General features: G+C 45.6%; 1 long non-coding RNA gene across 1 annotated transcript in view; it reads left to right on the forward strand.

Moving 5' to 3' along the window:
- Positions 1-10,593, forward strand: part of LOC138288528 (uncharacterized) — a 135,945-nt gene extending 125,352 nt beyond the window's left edge. The window contains exon 3 of the long non-coding RNA XR_011202439.1: positions 10,511-10,593. This is a non-coding gene — a long non-coding RNA (uncharacterized lncRNA). The remainder of the gene's footprint in view (positions 1-10,510) is intronic.
- Positions 10,594-25,753: the final 15,160 nt, after the last annotated feature.

Genomic DNA, 25,753 nt, shown 5'->3' on the forward strand with positions numbered 1-25,753 from the left:
CTACCCAGCTGTCCAAGGCAGCTGAGTGGAGAGCTTCAAAGTGCGCATGTCAGTCTGTCCGGCGCAAGACTGCTGGCCAAACTGACATGTCCATTTTGCAGTGTCTGGCCAGCACTGCCCTAGTCCTCCATTCAACAGAGGACATGCCCCTCATTTCTCCTGGCTCTGGGGCAGGCTGATGGCTGCGGTGTGCCTTGTGAAAAAAAATGGCAATTAAATCACTTTATTGCCATTTTATTGTTCACAATTAGCGCGGCTCACAGCAGACGGGGGGGGGGGGGTGCTCCGATACCCTCCAGGAGAAACTGCTGCTGCTCCGAACAGTCTTGAGATTTTAGGCAAACTATTCTACTTGCTATTGAAATTTCCTAGAAACCTTTTAACTATGCTGCTATGCAGAATGTATGAATTACTGCCCGATGACAGGGGTTTTAAATTTCTTTTAAATCTATTCATTTTAGATGTTGTGTTAAATATAAGCCATTTGTTAAGAGCTGTAAACAATAGGAACAAATTTGCTTCTGTAATATTTTACTTTTTAAGGTTTTATGTGTAAATATATTATGGGTATTAAGGGCCAGATGTAGCAAAGGTTTTTACCCATTCTGTGTCAATGGGAAAAAGTGTTCGTACATATGGCCCTAAGTGACACAATTAGCATATTATACTAAACAGAAGAATTCATTGGTCTTCCAGTTCCCTTAAAACCATATGAAAGAATGGCCTTATTGAGATGACCAAATGCCTGTAATTGAGACTGAGAGAAAATATTGGGGAAAGGAATTATCCTAGGAGCATGGCAACAGGTCTCAACAATACTGTTGTGGTAGGCTGCAAAAGATGCTTGCTTCCTGACCTAATTAGGAAGGAAAAGGGAGCTCATGAAACCTCTAGCTGGAGCACACATAGTCATTGCCCAACTATAGCATAATTTCTTCTCCTTGTTTGATCAACATAGTTTGTTGATGTTTGAAATATAGTGGCATTGCCAAAAGTAGTTACAGGATAGATAAACTACCATGGTTCAAACAACCTGATGAACAAATTGATTATCATCTTAAGAAAGCTTGGCAACATGAGGATTGTAGGAAAATAGGATCCAACCCTTTTGAACCACTGTATGTTTTACTTTGAGTGAGTCTAACACACCTAAACTCTAACAAAAAGGATGGCGAGTGCAAGTTGCCAGTGTCTGTCTCTTAAAATATGGTCTGCTGTTGGGGTAAGAGACTATGGCTGCATATGAACAGATGTACACACACATCTGCACACTTGTGTAGGCTGAGCAAGTGGAACTACCATTCAACTCCATTGGTGCTGGTCTGGTGTAGGCCTTACAGTGTAAGTCTGTAATGTAGCGAGAAGGGTATGTCTTATTGTGTTATACATTATGGGCACGATCTGTACCAAAATATAGTTTACGCCTAGAGACTAGTGTGAAGCACTGATCATATGGCAAAAATGAATACCGATTGAAAATTCATTGTCACTTTTGTCATATTCGTACTCCTTCTGGCACTTGAGATTTTGTCATATTTCTTTGACTCTGCTCCTAACTAGAGTCTAGGCTTTTGTTTCCCCTGTTTGGCTAAGTTAGTTGCTCTGCTTGCCAGCCTGAGGATCAAAGGTCTCCCAACACAGTCACACGATCACACAATGTGGTCATTTGGCAATGCTTGTACCTGTTCCTGAGAAAGGTAAGGGGGGGAAGGAGTCTGCATGTGATAGGTACTTTTTACACTACCCCACACCTGGACAGGCTCATCCTAAGGAGAAAGGCCAGATCTGTACAGCCTATAACAGGAGGGGCACCCGTTTGAATTTTTGAAGGAAGGGACGAGGCAGCTGTGAATGTTGATAATGTGGTTTCAGGCTCTCAGACAGGTATTTCAACAGACCACTTCAAACTGCTATTTTGAAATATACCAAGATGCTTTCCAGTAGGTTCGGGACAGGGGTGGAGTTACAATGTGTCATCCTAGAATTGGAATTGGACAGAGGTGCTTACCTTCGAGAAAATTCCACCTCTCTTCAAAATCTCTGCACAGTCATGAGAAGGGAGAGAGATAGATTCCAAAGGGCCCTGAACAAGACTAGACCTGTGTCTTGGGTGATGGAGCACCTGGGTCATATCGTAGCCTGACTGGGACTCTGTGGACTCTCCTCTCCAGGGCCAGTGGCACTGACCAGTTTAACCCCTCTGGGGACCCTGGAGAAGAGAGGTTTCTCTGGAACACCTGTGGACTGAGCCTGAAAAGGAGTGACTCCCGTCAGAGGGCTGCCCGTATCTTCTGCTATCACATGGGTGTCTTTCAAGTGGCCACACAGGCTATGGGACCTGAAGAGAGAGGAAGGGAGGATAGTCTGCCTTGAGGGCTATGGCTGGGCAACACTAGATGCTGGACAGAGGACAGGTCCTGAGCAAGCAGCCTAAGTACAGAAAATCAAGCTTCTACTGAAATACAAATGCTTAGGTGCCAGGTGATCCAAACTCATTCAGATTGGCCCATTCAGATGGACAAAGCACATAAAGAAGATTTGTCCCCTGGGGGGCGGCGTGAGAGAGGATGGAGACACATGGCCTCCTGTTCCTGAAGCTGTGTAAACTGCCTGAGGAAGATCAAGGTTCCAGGGAAAAAATGACAAAAAGTGTTCCACCTGATGCCACTCTTACCTTTCGGAATTGTCGCTGTTGTTCCCCAGTTCATCAGAGAGCAACACAAGACAAGCCTGACCTCTAAATAAAGAACCTAGGAGCCGTTACACTCCAGAATGTTTCACGGGGAAAGGAGAAACGTGAGTTCTGCCACGCTGAAGCACCAGGACAGATGGGTTCTGCCTTGCTCCCCTGTGCCTGTGTATGGAGAAGGGTGGACACACCCAGACTCAGCTTCACATCTGATGTCAGTGCGGAAGCAACAACAATATGCCAGCTGGTTCCTGTGTGGCTGCAAAACAGCTGAGTAGCTTGTAGGGAGTGGATACCTAAATAAACGTTTTCCACATGGGGTTCTGTGGTTCTTTCAGACATGACCGGGGCACCACCAACAGTTTTATTGAGACTATATGAGATGCCAGAAGAGCAACTGCCAGTCTATAGTGATTTTAATGGTATTGCACTTGTTTATTATCAAATGTTTTTATTAATTGGTAGCACCCTGACAAAACAAGTTGGCCTGCATTTTAATGAATACATCACATTATATTGTATCCAGCCTATTTAGGGGATACCATGGCCTTAGGGTATACGTCTTGCTCGGGGTGCCATAGATGTTTCCAGGTGTCATCATGAATATATTTGTACATTAATGCATAGTATTAAGTAGTGTGTGATTAAAAAAGTACTTTTCTTTTAAGTATGTAAAGGTAATTGACTGAACAATGATTTTTTGGGTGCTGTTTGCCGTATGCCTGCAGACCTTTGTACTAGCCTACACTGCTGGCCCTAAGTAAGCCTTGGACTGCTCTGCCTTGCTATTCTGGATGAGTCAAGTGCTAGAAGAAGATAATTGGTTCACAGTAGACTGAAAATGCAAACTTATTTCTTGAGAAGGACCCACATCCTTCCCAGCTAATGACCTCCTTTCATACAAGGATAACACGCTTTCCTAAAGAATTGATGAGGTTATGATGGCTGGTAATGTTTAAATAAGTAAAAAGTAGAGCATTTTCTGGTAAAAGTAATCAAAGTCTACTAATTGTGGAAAGAAAGCAGTTTGGCTTTACTGTTGATGGAAACTGACTTAATAAGAGATGAAATAAGAAAATTAAATAATTTTCTTTTTTTGGTGATAGTAATGGATGTGAAACTGAATTCAAATTACAGATAACTAATTCACATGGTGTTGAATAATAAGTCCACAATAAAAGCTTTCACAGATTTATTGGGAACAGCACCGTACACAACTGAAACCTTTGACATCTCAATCCGGCCTGCCCACAAGAGTTCCAAACAGAATCTACATAACCAACCAGCTGCGCATGCCCTAGTTAAAAGATAAAACATATAAATAAAAGGTACAGTACTAGAATGTAACACATCTTCCTCCTTAAGGGAAGAAAGAAAAATTAAATAAAATAAGGGAAAGACCAAACAACACACAAATGAAAAAACCCAAAACAAAACAATAGAAAAAGACTACACAAATAATGTAGACATTGCACCTGGAAACATAGAATCAAATATAACAGATAATTTGGAATATACACACTAATTAAGAGTAACCTTTGCATTTAGCCACTCTCCTAACGTTCCGCTCTTTCCCATCTTGAGTGACCACACTATTACGATTCACTTCGACCACCCGTGTAGGTTTACCAAATTTAAATTCTCCTTTTGCTAACAACCCAGGCTTCCGAATCCTGACCCAATCACCTACTGCAAAATCAGGTACTTTGACTTTCCATTTGGAATCATATGCATATTTAAACTTATCCTGTGTCTTTTTTAACCCTTGTCTCTAAATCTTGTCTGCTCACATCATTAACTCTTTCACCTTGTCTTTTCTTAACCCACCAGGGACACAATTTAGACACCGGTTCCCTTCCTTTAAACAACTTAAAACTGTAAACTTAACACTTGTATAGCACACTACTCACCCCTTAGGGTCTCAAGGCACTGCACACATACCGCTTAGGAACTCCTCCTGGCTTTTCCCTGTGAGGTGCCTACTCCTGGACAGCCCCCAGGGTAAAGCCAGGCATCCAAGTGCTGTTGTGGAGATTAAGCAAGCTATTGCCCAGAGTTACACCCATCAATTAGATTAGGCACCAAGGCGAGAATTATCTGGTCCAAGGGAATTGAGCCCAAGACCCACTGAGGTGGGAATTGAACCCTGGTCTCAAGCCACTTCTCTGCATCAGGGTCTGCTGCTCTAACCATTGTGCCACACTTCTCCACCTAAAAGGACTAGCTATAGTAGTAGTAGTATAGGGTGTTATGCGATACAACCATAACTTTTCCCTGAGTTTATCCTTCCATCCTGCTCCAAACTCCTAAGCCCACAATATGTCCTGTTTCAAAACACGGTTGAATCTCTCTACTTGACCATTACTTTGTGGTTCATATAAAGCAGTAGTAGCATGGCGGATGTTGGAAGTGTAAAAAAATTCTCCATCTCCACTGACTTCTACTGTACTCCATTGTCCGTAACTAGGACCACCGGATATCCTTCTCGGGCAGAAAGTTCTTTTAAAAACTCAATGACATTTGCAGTGTTAATTTTAGGTACAAACTTTACCTCAGGCCACTTGGAATGGAAATCTATCAAAACTATGGCAAATCTACAATCCTGTGATAAAAAATGGAAAGGGCCTGAAATATCCAAACCCAACTTTCGCCAAGGATTTTTCATCCACTCAACAGGTATTAAAGGTGCAGGTGTCACTTTCAACATCTTCTCACTATTAGAGCAGGTTTCACACTCTCTAACTACTCTGTCAACAACCCTATCCAGACCAGGCCACCAAAATTCTGTTCTTATTAATCTTTTCCTGAATGACATTCCTAAATGCTCTTCGTTTGCCACAGATAAAATGTGATCTCTCAGACCAACAGGAGGTATACACTTCCCATCTTTAAACAACATGCCCCCTTCAATATCCAAACTTTCAGAAATTTTCCAAAATGGAGACAATTCAACAGAAATTTCCCTATGTGGGGGCCATCCCTCTCTGAGATGCTGCATAACTGCTCCTAAAAGTCTATCCTTTTCCAAAGCCTCTTCCCAAATTTCCTCTGTGATGAAGATTAATTTACCAAGAACCAAGTCTGTGACATTCGCCATTATCTCAGTTTCCTCTAGACAATTTGACTCCTCAATCTTACCACACAGTAACAGTGATAGACAGTCTGCAGTGACTTTTTTCCCTGGAACATACTCCACAACAAACCTATACTCCTGCAACCTTGACATTAACCGTGCAATGCGAGCAGTGGCATTCCTACCTCCACCCAGTGACAAAATTCCAACCAAAGGTTTGTGATCAGTCCTTAACCTAAAATGAGATTCCCAAATTTAATTGTGAAAATGCTCAACTGCCCACGCACATGCCAGTAACTCTTTTTCTATAACTGCATAATGTCTTTCAGTGACATTCAGGGTTCGGGAAGCAAAAGCAACATTCTGTTCCTCTTTACCACTGCATTGCGATAGAACACTTTCAGGGCCAAACAGACTTGCATCTACAGTAACGATGCATGTCTTATTCACATGAAGAGGCTTCAATGTAGGTGCTTCCATCATTTCTTTCTTAATCTTCTCAAATGCACTCTGTTATCTTTCTGTCCAACAAAACTCTACGTTCTTCCTAGTAAGTTCTCTTAAGGTTCCATCTTAGTGGCAAAATCCTTGATAAATTTGCTTTAATATTCACAAAGACCACAAAATTCCCTATTGTCTGGTGCTGGTCCCTCCATGATAGCATCAACTAGAGATTGTTTTGGAATTTCACCTTCCTTGGAAAACGTATGACCCAAATACTCCACAGTGTTTTGAAACAATTTACAATTAGAAGCTTTAAGAGTCACAGCATTATTTTTTTAACACTTCACACAGAATTGACGATGTTTCTCATGTTCATGAACATCTCTTGAAAAGATAAAATGATAAAAATATCATCCTGAAAGCATTTGACAAATGTTTGCATACTTTCAAACCTATGAAACATAGTTCTTGGGAAGACAGATGCCGCGGAAGTTAGACCAAACGACATTCTTTTAAATCTAAACAAACTCTGCGGAGTGATGAATGCTGTCAAATCTCTGGAATTTTCAGTGAGTTCAATCTGATGATAGGCAGATCTTAAATCTAATGTGGAAACCACACTTGCAAACTGTACCAGTTCATTAATGTTTGGCAAAGGGTAAGAATCCACTACGATGTTAGCATTCAATGCCCTAAGATCAACACAGAGCCTCAAAGATTTGTCTGGTTTCTGTGCTAAGACAATGGGCGAAACCCAATCAGAAGATTCAATTTCTTCAACAATATCTCCCTTTAACATCTCATACAAGCTATTTTTAAGTTCATCTCACACATTAATAGGTACATTTCTAAGCTTCTGTTTAACAGGTACAGCACCTTGTTTAAGTTTAATGTAGTGAGCATACCCTTTAAGTTTTCCTAACTTGTCAGTGAAAACATCAGGAAATTTCAACATAATCCTCGTAGCATAATTTTGTTCACTCACCACAAGAACAGGATCCTCATAATGAGGACCTATACCCTTCTGTTATTCAGTTACTAAAACAGGGACTTTGCTGTGAGGATCTAGAATAACACCTAATTTCCATTGATCCTTCCATCCCAAAACACTAACACCTTTCCTTGCCACATAAAGTTTAATGGATGGTTCCCTCCCTTTAAAACTCACATCAACAGGTACAAAACCCATAAGATCTATACTTGGCCCATCAAAACTTTGAGCTACTACATCAGATTCTTGTAGATTACCCACAGAAAAAATATCTTGAAATTTATCCAAAACAATTCCACAGTATCGTCCATAGAGAACCTGAATCCGCTATGAGATTAAACTCGCTTCCCAAAACTTGAACTTCACATTTTGGAGGTCTATTAACCCTTCATTTCCTTCAACATATGTACCATGTGAAAGTACAATTCCTGTTTCCATCTGATCATTTTCTACCCCACACACACACATAACAGAAGACCCTTCCCCCACTCTAGGAGATTTCTCCTTATTAGAGATGAAACCTTTTGTTCTTTCCTCTTTACATACACAAGGAAAATGTCCCATTCTTCCACACTTATTACATTCTTTACTTAAAGCAGGACAATTCGCAAAAGATGCTACGTGATTATAACTTCCACATCTGTAGCAGCCTATCATCTTATTGCCCCGATTTTCAGCTCTGATATTTTTACGAGATGAAGTGTTCTTGACTACACAAACTTCACTTTCGTGATACTCATTCTTGGCCGTAGCATTAGTGTCTTGTATTTACTTCATCCACTTCTCTGACAGTTCTAAAGATTTAGCTGTCATTATGGCATCTTGTAAATTTGGATCACCCATAACCCCCAAACGTTCCTGTATTTATTTACTACTTACATTCACCACAATCTGGTCTCTAATCATTTCATCACGCTTAACTCCAAAATTACAATTAACAGATAATGCCCTCAAAGAAGTTAAAAAATCATCAAAAGATTCAGCTTCACCTTGTCCTCTAGTATATAATTTAAATCTATTCAAAGCTATACTAGTAGTAGGTTTGAATCTGTGTTCCATGCGTAATAGGGCCTTATCATAATCATTAATTTCTCCCCCATCTAGCACTTGTGGTAAAGTTCTAAAAATACCTTGACCCTCAGATCCCAAACAATGACGTAGTATGTTTTATTTTCTTTCTGAACCCATTCTGTCCCCATCAATTGCTCTCATACATGTGATGAATTCCTCTTTCCATCTAATCCAAGGAATGGGAGGATCACCTTTACATTGTAAGAATTTGCTGGGGGGTTCAAATTGCATAATGCTTGATAGTTTTGCTAAAACAAATAATACAATAATGATGCACAAATTGTCAGTAATATCAAGTATGTAGCAATGAATCTGCAAGCTAAAAGCATTCAGATTGGCATTCCAAATATGCACAAGAACATAAGGAAAAGTTGTGCATGTCAGCGTGTATACGTAGTGAAGCTGTGCGTATCAGCGTGTCAGAAAACCACTCTATATTGTATCAGCAAGTGCGATAACCTCACCAACAGCAGCAGTACGTAGTATAGATGGCAGCAGTACGTAGAGACGACGTCAACACGTTGACGTTACCAAGGAGACTAATGATGTATGGACTTGCACAAACACAGTTCAGTGTTACGAAGAGTTACTAAGGAAACCAGCAGAAAGAAGCGTTGCAAAGAACAACGTCTCCAATTAAGCCTTGCTGAGGTGGTGTAGATGAAGCATTGCCAAGAACAACATCCCCAACGAAGCATTGCTATGGTGGTGAGACATATAGGAACAACAAGGCAATCCAGAAATAAAAGTCAAAATGTGGGACGCTCGTAAAATGGTTCCCAGTAGTTCAGCTCAATAGATCCAAAAGCTAAAAGAAACAACTTGTTTAATACAGACTCACAAGCCGATTCGGACTCAAATGCTGAACGCGTTAGCCACATGTTCCCGAGAAGACAATACTGCACCCGTGCTGTTCGTAATGAATGTAGCAAGTAGGTCTTCTCCACTCATCGTCAAAAATGTTGAATAATAAGTTCACAATAAAAGCTTCCACAGATTTATTGTGAACAGTATGGGTCACAACTGAACCATTCGACATCTCAATTCAGTCTGCCCACAAGAGTGCCAAACAGAATCTACATATCCAACCGGCAGAGTATGCCCCAGTTAAAAGAAAATAAATATAAATAAAAGGTACAGTGCTAGAATATAACACATGGCATGCATAATTTTAACAATTATTTCCAGTACCTCAATCCAAAAGTTAGAAATAACACATTTTTGAAGAGCCAGTGTGTAATTATGCAATGCCAACATAGCAAATTTCCAGTTAAATATGCTTTGAATGAATTGCTTAGTGTTTACTGACAGTTGTATACAACATAAAGAGTAGTTTTCCAGAAAGCTACGGGGACTTAAGTCAAAATATAATGGGATGGTGGAGCTAGGCACAGCCCTACTTACACTTGAATAGACTGTGTCCTGCCTTCACACAAGGGGCTGCATACCCCCTGTAGTTAGTCTAGAGCCTATTTCAGAGAGGACCTGGCCTGGCAGATCCAGCTCGACTGTTCTTATTGAACTTGGTCAAGACTAATTTGCGTATGGCTGGATCCAAACTGAGGTGGCATGGTTGACAAAAGAACAATGAGTTGGAATGCTACCCTGAGTGATTTCTACTGGTTATACTTAGTGCAAGCAGTTGTCCTGTCAATTTTGTGTGTTTGCTATCTGCAGTTCATATATTAACTTGGAGAATCTCCAAGTTAAATGTATGAGCTTTGAACACTCCAACCTCATACATACAAGCAATCTGCTCGGCTCATGAAATAGCCCCTGGTTTAAGTTAGATGTGTAAATATGTGTTGGAAATGTGCTACAGAATCTTTGTGAATATCCACTGTGTTTAAATAGAGTGGACATTTCCCTCATTTTAATGAATTTGCATTACCACACCTCTCACACACCTAGTCTAATGTAAATTCAGTGTGGCATGAGACTGGGGTTATGAAAGAATTTTGTGAGGCTGCACAAGTTTACATGCATGTTTCATGGTTTGTGAATCACGCATAATGGATACATGCAAACATTGCAACTTTTTTCAGGCATGTCTCTCTGTCTCAGAAGACTCTTTTCCTTTTGCAGCCTCCTTAACAGGGCCTGCAATAAAAGCCCCTTATTTTGCCTAATGCTGTAAGCATACTGTAACATAATTCTCTATAACCCCTGAAGAAAATCTTTTAATTTTAAATTTTAAAACTATACGATGATCTAATGCTATAATGTGACTTCTGTTTTGAAGGTGGACTATAAATATGGCACTGAAAACACTTGAAGCTCTACTGCGTGTATCAACCTCATTTTCATCTGATGACCTTGTTAAGGTAGGTAATGCCAGGAATTGTCTTTAATAGGTCATATGCTTTTTAAACATGATTCCAGTACTTAATTTGTGAAAGAATGAGTTCTGGTGCCCAAGCTCTGTTCAGAAGCCAGTGGCCAGTGCAATCAAATGTCGATGCAGTCTTTATTCCACCTCGTGCCTCCTTATTCCATTACCAGACACTCCCTGTCCCTTTGTCCCACTCTGGCAGGTTCCTCATTTCTCCCTTCACAATGGGTTTTCTGTCTTTCTCTTTCTCCATCTCTCCTGCTCTGGGTAAAGGTCTGATGTGAAAAAAATTATTGCTGGCCCCCCCAAAAAATGAGCACTGGTTTTCCCCACAAGGAACCAGTGGCTCAACGTATGCACTACATGGTTCACTACTTCACTTTACAAACCAAAGGCAATATTAAAAACAGCTATATTGAGGTCTAAGTCAAATTCCCTTTGAATAAAAACAATTAATGTGTTGCTAGACTGTGCTGTGATCTGGCAATTGAGCAAGCATTTGCCAGAGAAGACAACCATGCTGGCCCTTTCTCTTTGCTTTCTGGACTTTTATTATTAACGTTTGACCATGGGCCTCTTCTCACTGAATACTTAATTTCCTGTCCGGTTGTGCGAAAAGGAGAAACTCTGCAAGACTTCTGCCTGTGAAGAGGACTGGGGACCAAGACCTGCCTATCTCCCAGCTGGGTGAGGGGGAATCACCCAGGGACTCCAAGACTACCTGCCCATGAAGCCTGGAACACCAGTGCCTGCCAACTTGCCAAGAGCAGTGTTAGACTTGGCCTCCTTGGCGTGGTCTCCCCTAACTATTTGCCTCTGCTTCCAGGTTGTTTCTGTGTGCTGGACTCTGTTTTTTGCTGCTTTGTTTGCTCTGGACAATTTACCACTACTGACCAGTGCTAAAGTGTAAGTGTTCCCTGTGTAAACTATATGTCTAATTGGCTTTCCATTATTGGCATATTTGATTTACCAGTAAGTCCCTTGTAAAGTGCACTAGGAGTGCCCTGGGCCTGTAAATCAAATGCTACTAGTGGGCCTGCAGCACTGGTTGTGCCACCCATATGAGTAGCCCTGTAAAACATGGCTCAGACCTGCCACTGCAATGTCTGTGTGTGCAATTATAAACTGCCAACTCGACCTGGCAAGTGTACCCACTTGCCAGGCCTAAACCTTCCCTTTTTCTACATGTAAGGCACCCATAAGGTAGACTCTGGGTAGCCCCATGGGCAGGGTGCAGTGTTTTTTAAAGGTGGGACATGTACTGATGTGTTTTACATGTCCTAAAAGTGAAATACTGCTGAATTCAGTTTACATGGGGGCTGACTTTAAAGATTATCAAAGTGTAGATTCCCTTTAGGAGCAGATAGAAATGTGGAGTTTAGGGTCTCTAAACTCACAATTTAAAAATACATCTTTTTAGTAAAGTTTGTTTTTAGATTGTCTGTTTGAAAATGCCACTTTTAGAAAGTAGGCATTTTCTTGCTTCAACCCTTCTGTGACTCTACTTGTTTGTATATTGCCTGTCTGGGTCAGACTGACAGTTGGGATGTTTTTGAACCTCCTCTAGACAGTGACACAAAGGGAGCTGGGGTGTAGCCTGCATATCCTCATGAGCCATCTGGGCTAGAGGGGAAGGGAGGAGTGGTCACTCACACCTGAATGGGCTGTGCCTGTCCTCACACAATGCAGTCTCCAACCCCCTGGTGTAAGTCTGGAGCCTGGCCTGGGCAAGGCAGAATCTTGCAAACAGAGTTTGCTGACTTCAAAGGCAGAATGGGGTATAAGTATTGGACCCAAAACCCCTGAAAAACAGATTACTTCTAGAACCAAGAGGAACCTCTGCAAGTAGAAGAGCTGGAGAGCAGCAGGAGGAGTGCTGCCCCTTTGCCTGTGAGTGTGCTTTATTGGGTTGGCCTGCAGTAGCTGCTTCTGCCTGAAAGAGGACAAAGACTGACTTTTGTGTGACTTCCCACTGGTGAAGAATCTCCAAGGGATTGAACTGAGCTTGCCTCCTGTTGTTGAAGTTTTAGGTACATCAAAGACTTCTCTCTGTCAGCACCTGGACTCTCTGCTGAGACTCCTGCCCTGCCAAGTGCAGCCCTAACCTGTCTCTGGGCCCTTGAAAGGTGAAGCTGGTGGAAAAGGACAGAAATCCACGCAAAGACTGCTGTGCAGGGAAATTCTCGTTGCACCATCTGCAACGCAGCTGATAAAAGACGCGCCGCCAGCCTTGTGGCTAAACTAGACGTACCACCTGCATTGCGGGTGGATGATCGCTGCATCGTAGCGGGAAAAACGATGCACAACACCCGCTAGCGGCTGCTGATCACGACGCAAGCCCCACTCAGCACGGTTTCCTGACACCGTGTGACCGGCTTTCAACACAATATCACTCGGCGTGAAAAATCAATGCAAAGCCTGCCCGGACCTGAAGTGCCCATCTGGGAATCACTGCATCGCTCTCTTGCGGGAGAGAAGAAATGACACACGCCGACCCGACTGGAGAGGGAACGACACAAGGTCTTGCTTGCGAGTGAGAAATCGACACATCGCTGGCCTCTTTCGATGCACGCTTGCCCGTGCGGCTTTATTTTTTTACGCTAACCAGGTACTTTGTGTAACAACAGCATTCTCACTGTTTTCTAAGGATTAAGACTCTTATGCTATCTAAAATTCATATCTTCACTTGTGTATGTTGGATTTTTGTCTTTTGGTCTTGTTTGATTTAAATAAATAGTACCTAATTTTCTAAACTGGCGTGGTGTCCACTTTGTAGTGTTTTCACTGTAATACTGTGTGTGTTGGTACAAATACTTAACCATTGCTTTTGAAGTTAAGCCTGCCTGCTCATGCCAAGCTGAGGGTGATTCTCCTTTACCCTGACTAGAGTGAGGGTCCTTGCTTGGGGTAACTTGACTGCTAACTAAAAAACCAATTTCTAACAACTAGTTTGCCTTGTGAGGAAGAGGAGAGTGCTGGAGAGAGCAGGGTCCAGTGAGGGATCCTCTCTATTGTTGTTGAGAAGAGGAGGCCAACATTGTCAATCAAACAGGCCCACATGCCGACTGGGGAACAGCAACCATTCCCTGTAGGGAGGCTCCCACTAGGCTTGGGATCATTGAGGACAACTGTCCCCTGCCCTTCCCACACTGCCAGTGAGGAGCTTACCAGAGACAGCCACTATAGTTTCAGCACCTATCAAGGGGGCGTGCTCGTAGACTCCGGTCGCTCTAATCCTGCTGGTGTGAGGAAGATTGAGCTATGGGACATGTGGCCTGCAGGAACTTGTCTGCTATATATCCCTTCAGCGCTGGAACACTTTTGAGTTCAGTAAAGAGTCCGAGTGGGACTCCTGAGACTCATACTACTATTGGGACTTAACATGAATGTTGCCTATAGTGAATGGGGAATAACCACTACTACTAGCAAGAGGGGCGTTGGACTCTGGGACTCGCCTATGAACCACTAGTCCCTGAGCTAAGAGCACTGTGTGTATTCTTAGTGAATGTCATATTTTACTATGTGTTCATATAAAAGTGCTCCCTTTCTCATAAAAGCAAGTATTTGACTGGACAGTCATTTATTGCTGCTGCTGGACGTATTTTGAGTTGTGAGTCTGTGTTCACATCCCTGGGCCTCCCTTAATGCATTTTCCAATGTTTCTCCAAGACGCTCACCATCTTTAGTTTCTAGAATGCCCCAGGTGTGTGAACCAGCTCATATTTCTAGGGAACCACTGTCACCAGTTCCAGGAGTAAATCTCTTGAGTGTGTTGAGTCTAGCAGAGACCTTGACCTTAAAGCTGGCACTTCAGAAAGCTAAGGCTGAGGAAAAGGAAAAATCCAAAGAGTTTGAGTAAAAAGCTAAGACTGGCTCACTGGGAACAAGAAGAGAGGAGGCGGAATAGACAAGAGGAATATTCCAGGGAATAGAAGTTAAGAGAAACAGAGAGAAAGAGAAGTTGGAGAGGGAATGGATAGCCCTGGAGAGCAAGAAACATCAGATGGCAGCAATGAAAACTCCATATGGGATAAGTGACTCTACATCAAGTTCAGGTTGTGGCAAAGAATTCTAGTGATTTTGTCCATCTGTATGTGGAAGATTAAAACAATTTAGATTGACTTGTGAGGTTTGAGGTTGCGTGTAAGGTGAGGTTGGATGAGGTGTCTAAGGCAGCTGACTTCATGGGGCACATGGTGTTGGAAGGGACAGCTGTCAGGAAATGGCTGAGGGAGAGCAGATGGTCTACGAGCTGTGATTAGATGTTTTGAGCTGAAGACACCTCAGTATCTTCAGAGATTGTGTGACTGCAAGACAGCAGATGGTGTTCCGTCTGAGAATTGGATTCATGGTGTATTGTGTGATTGGAATGAGTAAGTGAGAGGGATGGAGGCCACTGACATGTTGATGGTGACAGAGCAACTCAAGCAGGAGTGCACTATCCCACTTAGGCAATATCTAAGAAGGATCCAGAGAAGCTTGCAGTGTTGGGTTACAAGTGGTTAGCTAACAGGGTTCACAAAGGTCTAGAACAGCACCATTCTAAGCCAAAGGGGGAGAGGAACTCTTCAAAGTCTGGTTTCAAACTGGTGGATAAGGGCCAGGGTAATTCCCATGGGACTAGAGGAGGGCCCAAGAAAACTGGGAAATGTAATGGTGTGTGCAGGAAAGATCAGAGAGTGAGGACAGAGAAGTTCTTCTGAGTCCCAGGTGGCGACTTTCTACAATTGCCACCAGGTGAGATGCTTCAAGAGGGATTGTCAGGTAAAATATCCTGGCCCAGCAGCACCTGTGATAGCAAGTATGATACACCTGGGTGAATGGACCTGAGAAGGCCCATTTGCACTGAATCTATTAGCTATGGAGATCTGGGAGAGGGACCAAGATCATATGAAGCACATTCATTTTAATATGATTGGGTTTGTGCAGAACGTTAGTATCAGTGGGAGAAAAGTGCAGCCCTGAGGGATACAGGAATCGTCCATGCTATGGCTGAGAGGAAGTACCTTGCTATGGCAGAGGACATTGAGAGAGATGATGAGCCTCTTTTTGACTTGCTGCACAGTGATATGAGGGATGGCACAGTGGAAGGGATTCAGCTAGCCCCTGAGTTAATGCCTGAGCAGTAGAGGGACTGTAGAGAGGCATTGCAATGATTTGACAACCTCTTCTTGCTGACTCCAGAGTTGACACCTGTCTATGTTTAGGACATAGACATAGGAGAGTGCCAGTGAATGGCACAATGTACAGAATGTCTGACCAGGTTCAGGGATGGATTAAGGAGGAAGTTGCCAAAATGTCAAACCTGGGGGTCATTGGGAAATTTCATAGTCTGTTGCTTAGTCCTGGTGTGCTAGTACCAAAGCAAAGGTCTACTGACTTGCATTTCTGTGTCGACTACCGAGCCCAGTGGGGTAACCAAGACCAATGGCCATCCAATCCCAAGAGCGGATGAGCTGATGAATTGGTTAGGTGCTGAAAGATATTTAAGGACCTTGGATTTGAAAAGGGGGTACTGGTAGATTGCTTTGGCATCAGATGCCAAGGAGAAAATTGTATTCTCTATGCCAGAGGAGTTATATGTCAGAATGTTGGTTACTGGTTGAGGGGATTAAACCCTACTCAAGCAGCACCATAATCTTTGTCAAGGTGAGGCACAAGCAAACCCCAAACTAGCTTGTGCTCCATACTCTTGTAGCTTTGCACAGACCAGTCAGGCTAAACTGAAAGACAATATGTAAAGTATTTATGAAGCACTTCAAGCAGTAATAAAGTGAAAACACAACACAAGAAAAAGCCCACACCAATTTAGAAAAATTGAGTCAAATGTAATAAATAAAGCAAGACCAAAACAACAAAAGTCCAATTAGTAGATTCAGAGATATGCTAGTTTAAAGGTTTCAGTGAAAATAGCACCAAAAAGCACAAAGTGACACATGTTCAGTCTGACTGCAATGGAACACAGGTCGGCTACAGGGACTCAGTTAGGCCAGCTGAACAACAGTACCTTAAATTCAGGTTGCTGAGCATTATGAGGCCCTGTGTCGAGAATGCATCACTCAGACAAACTTCAGAGCAGCTGTGAAGCTGCGATGTGAGGTCCTGTGTTGTCTTCGAGGATCCTATCAGTGAGGGCTTGCAATAAGAAGTCTGGCATCGAGGATGCATCATGCATTTGAGGCAATGCTTCGGTTCTGCAGAGCTGCGAGTCTGCAGTGTGAGATCCTGCATCATTGTCAAGACTGCAGTCGATGATAAATTTGAGATGTGACTGCCTGTGTCAGGGAAGCTTTGCAGGGCAGCGGTTCTTATGCTGGCTGCAAGGTTGATGCAGAGTCCTTGTGCTCGGAGAATCCGTGCAGCAGAGGTGATGTGCCAGTCCTGCTCGGAGTTGTTCCGTGCAACAGAAGAGATGCCTCGGTATTGCTGGTTCCACAGATGGCACGACAGAACACCTTTAGGCCCACTTCAAAGGGTCCAGGATTGGGTTGCACCACATGGCAGGGTAGAACTCACAGAGGCAGACTCCAGGTGTTGGGGTCAAGGTTGTTTTTGAGAGGATTATTCATTACAATTCCAAAGACATCAAACATGGCCTGGCTACCTGTTCCCATTTGGAAATTACAGCTAATTAAATGTAATAAAGTAACTCCAATGTTATTCTGTGGGAGAGGTAATCCTTGCAGTAGTGAAAAATGAATTAAATAGTTTTTCACTACCAGGAGAAGTAAAAATTAAAAGTACATGCCAACCTTTTTAACTATACTGCATTCTTGTCAGAGTCACCAGATCCTCGGGGTCTGTGCACGCTCCCAACACTTCCACCACAAGACAGCTCCAAAACTCTGATTAGATTTGTCACAGAGTCTAAGAGAGTCCAAGTGGGGAAAAGGGGATTAGGAAGGGAACAACTGGGAAGGAGACCTGTAGGAAGCAAAAGGTTAAAACACACAACATCAAAATAACATCTCATGAAATCAGTACTATACTATGACTCTAAGCATCGTCATTCGGAAAACATGAACAACCTAAGAATAATCTTAAAATGACTAGACTTTTAGATGACTGAATACCTGTGGGGGAAAGGAAGAGAGGTTAGATAAAACTTTCAGATTCAAGTACTTTCTTTAGCATGAGAATCAGGAAACAATCTGAGTAATTTCTGAACCATCATATGAATCTTATTTTAAGAATACATATCAGGAACACACTGCATTACATCTAGAACTCTGGTCTTTTTGTGTCCTCTCAAAACATCGGAAAGTGAATTGTGCACATGGCAGGTTTTCCTATAAGTATTAAACACCATAGAAGGATTGTGCACCATGAATACACAGCGTAGATTCAAGGAATAAATCACGCAACATGTCAACTCGAATACTACCAAGTAAATGCCTTAGAATGGTAGCGCACAGTAAATAACATTAATTAAGCATGAGGAAAGAATCGCGCGTCTTGCCGATTCGAATACCACCATGTAACTGCCCAAAAATTGTAGCGCACAATGAATAACATGAATTAAACACGAGGAAGGAATCATGCGTCTTGCCAATTCGAATGCCGCCATGTAACTGCCAAGGAATGGTAGCGCACAATGAATATTAAGAATTAAAACACAAGAAAGGAATCGCGCGTCTTGCCGATTCGAATGCCACCATGTAACTGCCAAGGAATGGTAGCGCACAATGAATATCAAAGATTAAGGTGGTCATTCTGACCCTGGCGGTCTTTGACCGCCAGGGCGGAGGACCGCGGGAGCACCGCCGACAGGCCGGCGGTGCTCCAATGAGGATTCCGACCGCGGCGGTAAAGCCGCGGTCGGACCGGCACCACTGGCGGGGTCCCGCCAGTGTACCGCCGCCCCATTGAATCCTCCGCGGCGGCGCAGCTTGCTGCACCGCCGCGGGGATTCCGACCCCCCCTACCGCCATCCAGATCCCGGCGGTCGGACCGCCGGGATCCGGATGGCGGTAGGGGGGGTCGCGGGGCCCCTGGGGGCCCCTGCAGTGCCCATGCCACTGGCATGGGCATTGCAGGGGCCCCCGTAAGAGGGCCCCTACATGTATTTCACTGTCTGCTGTGCAGACAGTGAAACACGCGACGGGTGCAACTGCACCCGTCGCACAGCTTCCACTCCGCAGGCTCGATTCCGAGCCGGCTTCATCGTGGAAGCCTCTTTCCCGCTGGGCTGGCGGGCGGTCTGAAGGCGACCGCCCGCCAGCCCAGCGGGAAAGTCAGAATTACCGCCGCGGTCTTTCGACCGCGGAACGGTAATCTGACGGCGGGACTTTGGCGGGCGGCCTCCGCCGCCCGCCAAGGTCAGAATGAGGGCCTAAGTCACTAGGAAACAAATCGCTTGTCTTGCTGATTTGAACGCCACCATGAAACTGCCAAGGAATGGTAGCGTGCAATGAATATCATGAATTACGCACAAGGAAAGAATCGCGCACCATGAATATCATGAATTACGCACAAGGAAAGAATTGCGCATCCTGCCGATTCGAATGCCACCCTGAAACTGTCAAGGAAATGATAGCGCACAATGAATATCATGAATTACGCACAAGGAAAGAATTGCGCGTCTTGACGATTCGAATGCCAGCATGCAAATGCCATGAAAAGTCCAAAAGCTCATTCACACGTGCAAGAGCAAATTGTTCAGCATGAAGAAATAGGCCCAAGAATTTGAGCGTCCTCGATTACGGGGTCAGGGGCCCAGCCCAACCTCCGCCTTACCGCCCTGTATAAGGATCACCACTGTAGTATAAAGGGCAAAGGCCTGGAAAATCAAGGTAGGCCTCCGGAACAGGAGCTCAGGAAGTTGCTGCTGCTCTGCACCAGGACCTCTGAATAGTGAGCACGTGGAGCTGGGGTGGCTCCCTTTCATAGAGTCTTGGCCCAGCCCACAAGCACACCCAGGCATGCTGCAGGGAAAACTTCTAGAAGGCCCTGAAAAGGGACCAAACCCTGACTCACTCTGAAAGCCTGCAGCAATACATTGCAAATGAACAGTATTTATAAGCATCTTAAGATTGAGTCTTCAGGATTGAATTCTGCAATGCAAAAGGTTAAACAATAACATATCAGCACAATGCTTAAATTACATTATCTTGAGAGTGTTGGGTTTTTGCATTCTAGTCGCCCGTAGAGCGCGCACTGCCCTGGTGTTGACAATTCTGCCCTATGGGTTGACCAGAGACTAATCTAGGGGTGATTTTACTTATTTATATTAAAATGGAAGGTTTGGGCCTGGCAAAGCTTTTCTTTTGCCAGGTCTAAATGGCTGTTTAAAACTGCACACCAAGGCTGCAAGACCTGTGACATGTATAAAGTGCTACTTAAGTGGGTGGCACAATCAGTGCTGCAAGTCCACTAGTATCATTTAAGTTACAAGCACTGGGCACAGGTAGTATCACGATCCTAGGGACTTACAAGGAAACTAAATATGCCAATTGGGTATTAGCCACTTCTACCGTGTTTTAAGTAGAGAAGAGAGTACAGGCAATTAACACTGGTTAGCAGTGGTAAAGTGTGCAGAGTCCTAAGGCTAGCAAAAAGGAAGTAAAAAACAGGAGGATTAAAGGCAGAAAGTTATGGGAAACCACTCCAAGGATGCCAGATCAAATGCTATATCAGTTCAAGGCTTTGCCCTTTGGGTTGCAATTTGGTACGGCCACTTCTCAGCATCTGATGAATGATGTTCCTGCAGGGCTGGAAGACGTATGTGTGTTCTACCTGGATGACATTGCTGTGTTCAGTATTTCATGGCAGGACCACCAGAGACACCTAGAAAAGGTGTTGCCTGGCAAACAGGAGGCAAAACTGACCATCAAGGTGATCATGTGTCTGGTTGGCATAAGGTGGGTGCCTTTCCCCCACAGGATGCCAAGATTCAGTCTGTGATGGAGTGGGAAGTGCCTACAATCCAGACTGAGGTGACTTGTTAGGACTGACTCTGCATTGTGGCAAACTGTGGAACTATAGGTACCCCATCAACTGCTTTAAACTTTAAGACGCAGCCCAGGAAAGTGATAAGGACTGAGGAGTGTCCGAAAGGATTTGAGGAACTAAAGAAGACACTATGCTCTGCACCTGTACTGAAAGACAGACGGATGACTTTGATAAGGGAGTTCGAGAGGTATTAGCTCAACTGGGTGACAAAGTTAGAGAGTGTCCAGTTGCCTTAATTAGTAGGAGGTTACTGCCCATAGAAGAGGATCTGGCAGCTATTGAGAAGTAGTCCTTTGCCATAGTGTGGGCCTTACGGAAGTTCTGGCCTTACATGTTTGGCACTAAGGCCCTCATTCTGACCTTGGCGGGCGGCGGAGGCCGCCCGCCAAAGTCCCGCCGTCAGGTTACCGTTCCGCGGTCGAAAGACCGCGGCGGTAATTCTGACTTTCCCGCTGGGCTGGCGGGCGGTCTCCTTCAGACCGCCAGCCAGCCCAGCGGGAAAGAGGCTTCCACGATGAAGCCGGCTCGGAATCGAGCCGGCGGAGTGGAAGCTGTGCGACGGGTGCAGTTGCACCCGTCGCGTATTTCACTGTCTGCGCAGCAGACAGTGAAATACATGTAGGGGCCCTCTTACGGGGGCCCCTGCAATGCCCATGCCAGTGGCATGGGCACTGCAGGGGCCCCCAGGGGCCCCGCAACCCCCCCTACCGCCATCCGGATCTCGGCGGTCCGACCGCCGGGATCTGGATGGCGGTAGGGGGGGTCGGAATCCCCGCGGCGGTGCAGCAAGCTGCGCCGCCGCGGAGGATTCAATGGGGCGGCGGTACACTGGCGGGACCCCGCCAGTGGTGCCGGTCCGACCGCGGCTTTACCGCCGCGGTCGGAATCCCCATTGGAGCACCGCCGGCCTGTCGGCGGTGCTCCCGCGGTCCTCCGCCCTGGCGGTCAAAGACCGCCAGGGTCAGAATGACCACCTAAGTTTGGATTGCACATGAATCACAAGCCACTGAAATGGTAGATGCTATGAGGAGAGAGCCCCAAGTTGTGATGGTCTATTTTCTTTGCAAGGGTTTGACTTAGTAGTGGATCATAGAGCCGGATTGAGCTACTGGAATTCTGATGGACTTTTCCAGTGGTTTTACTGATCTGACCTCACCAGGTTATGAGGTGATTTAGGGTGGGAGGGGCATCTGATGGGATGTGTTAGAAATGGGGTCTTTGATTGGCAGTCAGGTTACCCCCTGTCCAAGCAAGGACCCTCACTCTAGTCAGGGTAAAAGAGAGTCACCCTCAACTAACCCCTGCTTACCCCCTTGGTAGCTTTACACGAGCAGTAGGCTTAACTTCAGAGTTCTAGGTGTAAAGTACTTGTACCAACACGTACAGTAACTTAATGAAATCACTACAAAATGACACAACACAGGTTTATAAAAATAGAGAATATTTATCTAAACAAAACAAGACCAAAATGACAAAAATCCACAATACACAAGTCAAGTTATCAATTAAAAAGCAAAAAAGAGACTTCATGTAGTTTTAAACACACACTAACACTGTTAGCGTGAAAATGTACCTTGGGTGCGTCAAAAATAACCCCGCATGGGGCAGTGTGCATCAAAAAGGGCTTGCGATGCGTTGATTTCACTCACAAGAGCTTGCATCGTTTCTCTTTCGTCGGGTCAGGCGTGTTGTTTCTTCTCTCCACAGGAGAGCGATGTGTTGATCTGGTCAGCACTCTCGAGTCCGGGCAGGCCTTGAGTTGTTTTTATTTTTACAAGCCCGGTGGTACTTGCGTCGGAAATCCAGCCGCACGATGATCAGAAAACCACGCAGTGCGGGTTGCGATCTCACCAGCCTCCGTCAGCGATGCTGTGCGTCGTTTCCCCAGCTCCGTGCACTGATTCTTCGGTCGCGTTGCAGGCGAGCGTTGATTTTCAGCTGCGAAGCCGACGGCACGTTGATTTTTCAGCTGCAGATCGGAGTCGCGTCGATCTTTTCCCCGCACGGCATCCTGTGCGTGGATTTCTTCCTCTTAGGCTTCCAGCATCTCCTTTCAAGGTCACAGGAACTGGATGGGCACCACAGGGCAGAGTAGGAGTCTCTCCAGAGACTCCAGGTGCTGGCAGAGAGAAGTCTTTGCTGTCCCTGAGACTTCAAACAACAGGAGGCAAGGTCTAAATCAAGCCCTTGGAGATCTTCACAAGATGGAAGGCACACAAAGTCCAGTCTTTGTCCTCTTACTCTGGCAGAAGCAGCAACTACAGGATACCTCCACAAAGCACAGGCAGGGCAGCTCTTCTTCCTCAGCTCTTCCCCATGCAGAGCTTCCTCTTGGTTTCCAGAAGTGTTCTAAAGTCTGTGGTTTTGGGTGCCCTTCTTATACCCAATTTCTCCTTTGAAGTAGGCTTACTTCAAAGCAAAGTCTCTCTTGAATGTGAAATCCTGCCTTGCCCAGGCCAGGCCCCAGACACTCACCGGGGGTTGGAGACTGCATTGTATGAGGGCAGGCACAGCCCTTTCAGGTGTGATTGACCACTCCTCCCCTCCGCCCTAGCACAGATGGCTCACCAGGAAATGCAGACTACACCCCATCTCCATTTGTGTCACTGTCTAGTGTGAGGTGAAACCAGCCCAACTGTCAAACTGACCCTGACAGGGAATCCACAAACAGGCAGAGTCACGGAATTGGTATAGGCAAGAAAATGTCCACTTTCTAAAAGTGGCATTTTCAAACACACAATCTTAAAATCAACTTTACTAAAAGATGTATTTTTAAATTGTGAGCTCAGAGACCCCAAACTCCACATGCCCATCCGCTCCCAAAGGGAATCCACACTTTAATCAGATTTAAAGGTAGCCCCCATGTTAACCTATGAGAGGGACAGGTCTTGCAACAGTAAAAAATGAATTTAGTAATATTTCACTGTTAGGACATATAAAACACATTACTATGGTGGTCATTACAACCCTGGCGGACGGTGTTAAAGCAGCGGTAAAACCGCCAACAGGCCGGCGGTAAAAAAATTGGAATTATGACCGTGCGGAAACCGCCAACAAAGACAGCCACTTTAACACTCCGACCGCCACGGCAGTACAGACAAACAGCGCGGCGGTCACCGGCAACAGACAGGCGGAGGACAATGTACCGCCCACAGTATCACAACCTACCAATCCGCCACCTTTTCCGGGGCGGATTCACCGCGGATAAAAACACGGCAGAAACAGCCATTTCAAAGGGAAAGCATTCACCTCTACACACTCCACGAGGAACGACGACACCATGGAGCCGGAACACCATATTCTGCCAGCGATAGTCTTCCTGCTCCTATACGAGGATCATCAACGCCGGCGGTGAAGACCACGGTGAGTACTGCACCTACGACATAGGGAAGGGGGGAGGCAAAAACACAGGGACACACACAACCAACATCCCAACCCCCACCCGACCCTCACCCACTACAACACACACACCAATGCATATCTATACATTACAGTAACACCCCCCAAACCCCCCGGAAGAATGCAAAGACAAAAGGAAATGAGTTGAACCATTGTAATATATCAAAATACAGTAAGCAAATATATACATATATATATATATACACATTAAACAAAATATACACCACGATTAGTAGTGCAGGTAATGCACCATTCATTGTCCGTGGACCACTGGGCCCAAAAATGCATGGGCGAGGCCCACACAAGATACCTGATCTAAACGGAGAGAACACTGCAGGGGCATCAGATAGAAATACAAAAGGCAGCCCAGGGGGAAGGGAAGGGGGGGAACCTCAGCCGGATGAGTGCACCACGCCAGATCCACGAGGGGGCTCCATGCCCATTGATGTATCCTGGGGAGTGCAAAGCCACAGTCTCTCAATTCTCTATAGTGGGTGGTTTGCCCACTGTTCAATCCTGGGGAGTGCAAAGCCACAGTCTCTCAAGTCTCTGCAGTGGGTGGGTTGCCCACTGTACCATCCTGGGGAGTGCAAAGCCACAGTCTCTCAAGTCTCTACAGTGGATGGTTTGCCCACTGTTCAATCCTGGGGAGTGCAAAGCCACAGTCTCTCAAGTCTCTGAGGGTGGGTGGGTTGCTCACTGTACCATCCTGGGGAGTGCAAAGCCACAGTCTCTCAAGTCTCTACAGTGGGTGGTTTGCCCACTGTTCAATCCTGGGGAGTGCAAAGCCACAGTCTCTTAAGTCTCTGCATTGGGTGGGTTGCCCAATGTACCATCCTGGGGAGTGCAAAGCCACAGTCTCTTAAGTCTCTACAGTGGGTGGTTTGCCCACTGTTCAATCCTGGGGAGTGCAAAGCCGCAGTCTCTCAAGTCTCTGCAGTGGGTGGGTTGTCCACTGTACCATCCTGGGGAGTGCAAAGCCACAGTCTCCCAAGTCTCTACAGTGGGTGGTTTGCCCACTGTTCAATCCTGGGGAGTGCAAAGCCACAGTCTTTCAAGTCTCTGCAGTGGGTGGGTTGCCCACTGTACAATCCTGGGGAGTGCAAAGCCACAGTCTCTCAAGTGGATAACAGTCTCCACTGGTTCTGGAGGGGGACTGGTGCCCAGAGTGCAGCACACACCCGGTGACGGTCCCAGTTGCGTCACTGCCCCTGCCGCAAATGGGCTAGCGGTACATTCCATGGCGGTCTTTGCCCTGTTCAGCGGTCCCTGGCCTGTTCAGCGGTGCTTGCGTTGCCAGTGTCAGACCTGTTCAGCAGTGCATTCCATGGCGGTCTTTGCCCTGTTCAGCGGTCCCTGGCCTGTTCAGCGGTGCTTGCTTTGCCAGTGTCAGACCTGTTCAGCGGTGCATTCCATGGCGGTATTTGCCCTGTTCAGCGGTCCCAGGCCTGTTCAGAGGGGCTTGCCAAGGAGGTCCTTCATTGCCCAGCAGGGCTGTGGCTGGCGGTCCTTCATGGGTCAGCTGGGCTGTGGATTGCGGGGCCCTCCTGGCCAGCTGTGCTGTGGCTGGTGGTGGCCTCCTGGCCAGTGACTCTGGGGCTGGCGGTGGCCTCCTGGGCAGTGACTCTGGGGCTGGTGGTGGCCTCCTGGGCAGTGACTCTGGGGCTGGCGGTGGCCTCCTGGGCAGTGACGATGGGGCTGGCCTCCTGGGCAGTGACTCTGGCAGTGGCCTCCTGGCCAGTGACGATGGGGCTGGCCTCCTGGGCAGTGACTCTGGCGATGGCCTCCTGGCCAGTGGCGATG

This window comes from Pleurodeles waltl, chromosome 4_1, assembly GCF_031143425.1.
Source record: "Pleurodeles waltl isolate 20211129_DDA chromosome 4_1, aPleWal1.hap1.20221129, whole genome shotgun sequence".
Classification (NCBI taxonomy): domain Eukaryota; kingdom Metazoa; phylum Chordata; class Amphibia; order Caudata; family Salamandridae; genus Pleurodeles; species Pleurodeles waltl.